The 6,109-nt window shown below is 42.3% G+C and overlaps 1 long non-coding RNA gene across 1 annotated transcript; it reads right to left on the bottom strand.

Annotated features, from left to right (window-relative positions):
* Window positions 1-2,700: 2,700 nt before the first annotated feature.
* On the bottom strand, window positions 2,701-5,713 carry LOC147887116 (uncharacterized). Its single transcript, XR_015543188.1, has 4 exons — window positions 5,645-5,713; window positions 5,483-5,551; window positions 3,200-3,419; window positions 2,701-3,124 (listed from the first exon to the last, which is right to left on the bottom strand). It is a non-coding gene; the product is annotated as an uncharacterized LOC147887116 (long non-coding RNA).
* Between the last annotated feature and the right edge of the window lie 396 nt (window positions 5,714-6,109).

The raw sequence follows: 6,109 nt of genomic DNA on the forward strand, positions 1-6,109 counted from the left end.
GTCGTCGGGCATTGCAACTGCGGCAAGAAATGTGTCAAAATTTTCTTGCTGGGCACAATCATTTTCCAAAAAGATGCATATCTTTTTGTATTTGTCTTTGCAACTTTGTCGCAAGTCAGCGTCGTCGATGGGTTCCAGTATTTTTGTTTCTCATTGGCGACGGCCATGGGAAATGAAAACGGCATGTGTTGCCTTTTTTCTTGCAGGTGGCCGTGTGTCTATGCTGCTGGATGTCCTTAGGCTCGCAAGTGAATAGCAAAATGTCAGTGGTAATGTATTTGTCAATGAAATATTCTATTTCTTGGTTTGATGCTGCTCCTTAAATTATCGCGTCGTCGACCCATAACAGACCGTGGTCATGTTGGCTTCCTCTATTTTGGAATTCTGTAACAAAGAAGAAATCAACTATGACCAAGTATTGTGCTATCACTCTCTAGGAGAAGTTTTAAGGATTGGAATTTGTGAACGTAATATCTAGCGGTGGTGACGGGGTCGTTGCGCACAAGGTAAAGCAACGTTGTCAATACTTTTGATGGGCCGCACCGTGCCGCCTGCAAGTTGCTAGAGACATTTAACTAGTGGCGGCCATGTTTTCTCTATAGATGACAGTGTGAGAAAGAAGCATGGTAGGCCGAGTTGTCAGAGCATGGCAAATAAGTTTTTTTGTAGTTTGTGCTTGTAGTCAGCCGATGTTCGCATGTGCATGAAGTCGCGAAAGCCCAAATTCGATTGAAGGAGTCATTCAATGTTTACGTCCTTTGCAACATCTCCTGCAAGAATTGTTTTGCCTTGTAGCTTGCCCTTTCTCATCCGCACCCATGATGACGGCAAAATCTGATGTACAAGTATTTTCATTGTTTTGAAAAAGAGGTTCTCTATGCAGTAAGAGAACCGTCTGTCCTTGTTGATAAGCTCCTAGTGTGGCATGTCTTGGTACAAAGTTCGTTTTGGTATTGTGTACTATCTAGGAAATCCGTAGAAGAGTGTTGGGAAAGCAAGCTCCTCACATCGAGTGTCTTTGAAAACACTCATTGGAGTGAAGCCTTCTGATGGGGCAGCACATATAGTCTTATCTTCAAAGTCAACCACTTGTGGTGCTGTGTAGATCCCATGTACGAGCGTGTCAGTTGCAACAACATCATCTTCAGTGTCTAAGTCAAGATTGTAAGGAGGCGTTTTTGAAGGTTGCCGTGATAGTGCAATGATATGGCTCTCCCACATGGGATCCAATGTTACCTCAAACTCACGATATAATGGTGTGCTCAAAAGCTCGCGCAAAGCGTTCAAAGTCAGAGTGGGGCATACAAGCCAGCTCATGTAGCTGTGTGTGTACGAGAGCTTTCGCTTGAGAGCAACCATAACAGTTGCACTTTTGTCCACAAAGCGTGGCAAAATCCGTTGTGTCTTGTCAACGTCAGTGAAGACATTGACGACTACACCCCACAACCCATATTGACCATCGAACAACAGCTCACGGATTTGTGCGAAGGGTATACGAATTGCAATCAAATGAGCCTCAATGTTGTTGAGCATTCCTGTGTATTGTGTTGGTCGAGACAGAGCCATGTTTTCCAAACAAAAACGTAGAAGACAACCCCTGTAGATTTGGCCTTCGCACAAGGCACACAGCAACTGCTCCTTGCAACCAAAGCTTGTTGGTGGTGGTGCGTGCAGGTCCAAGAATTGCCTTGCGCCAGGAGAGATGCAACGAAGCTTTGATTTGAACGAGAGGGAGCCACAACAAATGCATGGCCATGCAGGAGTGTCTTCAATGCTCGTAAGATACCTTGCAACTGGACGCGATACTTCTTTGTGTTGAGTACCTTTTGATCTCTTGCACCCTGACTGTGTAACAGGAGCAGGGCATGGTTTGGTGTGTTGCAGATCCATTCCTTTGCTAGCATTTTTTCGCATACAGTATATTTTACTGGCAATGTTTGCCGTTGCCACATTGTGCCCAGTTTGTGTTTGTGCATACTACAAAGCAATCTCCCTAGCACTTGCGTGGGGGGCTGTTGCCATTAAAGTTGCGAGAGCTGTCTCTTGTTGTATGTCCCAAAAGGCATATTGGCGCTTGCTTTTGCTTGAGAGAAACAGTGTAATTTTTGTGTTTTCACTAGTTTCATTAAGCAAGATGACAACAGTCTGTATAGATGGAGTACTCTCAACTACCATCACTGTGGGAACATGGCCGTTGTCTTGAGAAAGTACTTCGAAAGAAGACTCCAACACAAAGCTTAGTCGAGCCAAACAGTCATGTATAAGAGACCGAGAGGTAGATGAACATGCCAACATCCGGCATAAAAAGTCTAGCATTGTTGTGATTGTGCAATTAGACAAAGCATCTTTAAGGAGACCAAGCCAAGGTGAAGATAGTGCGGTCGGGTTAAGGAAAAGTGATTCAAAAAGGATAGCCAGCAGATCTTCATATTGGAGTGTTGGAAAATGCTCAAGCAAACAAACTAGCAAGTCTGTATTCTGTAGATGTTTTGCCCTGAATGCGTCTTGCCTATTAAGATCAAAACAATCTACTTTTTTTGTTGTGGCCATTTTTTCAATGGTTCATTTATTAGATGTCCCTTCGAACGACTATGTGGTTGCAACGTTTGTTAAACAATGTACGAGCAAGCGAATGGAAATGGGAAAAAAACTACAAGTGAGACAATGTTGCAAGTACGGAAAAAGATAGACGATGCATTCATTCAACTGCAGAAACTGAATACAAATACGGAAAGCCACACTACAAAGGGAAAGATGATGAAATCAAAGTCAGGCGTTCTTCTCGAATGCAACCAGGTGTCCAGAGCTGTTTATGGTGAAGCTTCCACTAGGGCGCATGCCAGAGAGCAAAGACCTGGCACGGAGCACATTGTCTGAATACAAATCAAGGAAAGGCATCTCGAATTGCAGCAAGTTGTCGACCTGTGCACCACGAATTTGTATGGAGACGTCCTGCCCTTCACAAGGGATGACACGTGCCGTTAGATTGACAGCATGATGAGGAGACTTGCATGTATAGCAAAAGGGGTTGTATAGGTCACGGCTCACACGTAAACTGCCGCATACCGCACACGTCCTCTACCAGTTGGGCATTCAGATTTGTAAATTGCAACACACCAAACACCTAGCAAGTAGACAACAAAGGAGTTACAATACTTGCATTAGCAGATGTGAAGGAAAAAAACTTGGTTAGTAATACCTTTTGACTGTAGCCAAGGTTTGAAACTTGGCGCATGAAAGCATCTTCAAGTTCTTCCTGTCGGTCTCCATCTGGAATGTCCGTAAGGATAGTGAAGTCATAGAATCCCAATGTGTTCTTCGCTGTCATGTAGGAGCAGTTTCGCATAGTATACATGACAAGCCGTGTACTCTTGGACTAAACATGCCAAGACTTGCTTGCGCTCACTCACAAATGAAAGCTGCAAGGGATAAATACTTACGAGGTTGCATGTGCATGTTTAAAATGGAAAAAATAAAAGAACACACTGAATGCTTACAATTGCGCGATCCTCGTTGTGTGGCCCATCAGCGATGACCAGCTGATCAGTACTATCGTCAGGGTCAACTTTGAAGACAACAAAGCTAATAGTTGCAACAATAATGGATATTGTTCCCTTCTTAAGTGCGAACATCTCGATCGCTTTTGGAACAAAATTGGCAATGCGGTGCTCGTTGATGAAACGGATTGTTCCTTTGAATGGTTCTGCTTTCAAGATTGTGGTCGTTGCATCAACATGCAATGAGATAGATGAGCTACCTCCCTCGCCAGATTCTCTTTGCTGTGCAACAGCACCCTCCACTCGATAGTACAACTCAGGGATAAGAATGTCTTTGTATTGATCCACAAGGGTGTGCGGTACAACCAATGTTATGATTTGGCAATTATGATGATCAGTGAAGTCTCATAGCAATTTTGTGGCGTACTTTGGATTCTTTGCCTTGAAAGTTCCATACTTCACTAATAGCTTTCCCTCAAATGCAAACCTATATGGGATAACATCTGTAATCATCTCGATCTCGAGCAAAGGCAAAGAATTTGCTCCTACACATTGTGCTTCGATTGGAACTAGACCGTTCAATTGAGACAGATCTAAATCACCTTTGCCTTGTTCATATTCCTCTTTAGGAAGAACATTGTCGCCCTCATTGTGTTGGCTTTCCTTATGAGATGAAGATTTGCTTGCTGCATGAGTGAATAATGCATTTTTGCTAGTTAGATTAGAACCTACCTTAGAATGCAATTGTATTAAGCTTAATGTTTTGCATGTTCGATTTGAATTATTGCAAATCAACAACCTTTGCTATGTTTCAAACAAAGCAACGCTTGTAAATTTGATGCACAATAGTATTTCTGATGTTTCAAACTAACAACACGTTCTAATTTTAAAACAAGCAAGGCCTTCTAATTACGATGCGCAATAGTATTTCCTATGTTTGAAGCTAAGAACACCTTGTAAATCCAAGCAATCAAAAGTTTACAGAGCCGTGATCTAAAATAGAGGGTGCACTGAGTAATTGCATAGTAGAGACGAAAGCGAAAAAGAGAGAGTCAAGAACTTGGAACTGATGCTGCCAACAGTCAGTCGACGAGTCAACGGAGTGTACAAGTTTTGAGAGCCAAAAGATTGTTTCGGTTCATGAGATGGGATAGTAGAGACAAAAAACAAGAGAAAGAATGAAAATGTTGCAGTTTTGGAGTTGATGCTGTGAAAAAATGTTGCTGTTTTAGAGCTGATACTGTGAATAATCCATCAACGGGGCGTAAAGCGGCTGGGATGAACTCATTCAGAGATTCAGTCAATATAACATAGAAACTGTAAGGTTGAAGTCCAATCACAGAGAGGGAGACAGATTAATGAAAGGTACGTTTTCTTAGACAAACGAAAGGTATGTTTTCTCAGACAAACAAAGAAAAATCGATGACTTTTTATCTCGCTCCATTCGAAATACACAGATTAAGGCGTGGTAGCAGCTAAAAAATGCAACAACTTCAAAAGAACAATCGTTCATCTCTGTATGCATGGTAGCAGGTAAAAAATGCAACAACTTCAAAAGAACAATCGTTCATCTCTGTATCCAGCAAGCAGAGATACCATGATAGGCATATAATTTACTAGCCTCTACATGAACAACATTTGATCAAAAGCCCACAAGGTGTATAGTAAACAATTCCAAGTATACTAAATAATTCGAAGAGCCGCCTTCTGCGTAAATTTGTCGTGCAGCAACTTCAAAATATCTCTTTAGATCTCTTCTTGCACCTTTGTTAATCGTGGTGTTCTTCATCAGCAGACCTTGCTTGGGAGGCGCAGCAGGACATGCAAGAATCACAGGCGAGCTAATGAACGTAGAAGATTTTCCTTTCAGTTTGTTGCCAGTCGGTGCACTAGTGGTTCGATACTCTACATGTACGAAGGATTAATACAATGCAGAGGGAATTTCAAAGAAACAAATTATCGTTTCTATAGAGGGGAGTACTCACGATTCATCATGGACATGGCATCATCTGTTGTGTCATTTATGTTATTGGCAGAGACTCGTTTCACCATTTCTGCAGTAGATCACACAGTCGTTAAACAAAGGTATAAACGAAAAACGTTGAAATGAAAAAGAAGAAAGTCGAAAAGAAAGAACGTTGCTGCACCACGATGGAACGTGTTATCATCAGTGTCCAACGATTCTGTAGAGACCACATGACCCATCAAGTTACTGCTTCCCTCATAGTTTGCCATTGCATAGGAAGACAACCAAAACACAAGCGTCGAATGACCTCCAAAGTATGCATTTCCTATTCTTTTATAGTGCCTTTCGTTAGGCAATACCTCCCTAGAATACGTCATCAAATCCTTTTGAAGAGATCAAATACTCCAGATTCCTATAGGACAATAGCTGCATGCAAAAGAATCGCGAAGGCCATACCGTCTTTAGTGCGCTGATCGAATCCATGTCAGTCATCGAGTCTATTGTGAGGACACAACAAAGACCTGTGCGAGAAAAACGGAGAAGTCATCACTAACACTATCCAAAATGGACGAACAAGGCGAGTCTCCGTGCGAGGAAGAGGGAGCGCTCATAACTGACGATGAAGGATGCATGCGAGACCCTACAT

Source organism: Dipteris shenzhenensis, chromosome 23, assembly GCF_047967505.1.
Source record: "Dipteris shenzhenensis isolate YYH24624 ecotype China chromosome 23, Dip_SZ_1.0, whole genome shotgun sequence".
NCBI classification, from domain to species: Eukaryota; Viridiplantae; Streptophyta; class Polypodiopsida; order Gleicheniales; family Dipteridaceae; genus Dipteris; species Dipteris shenzhenensis.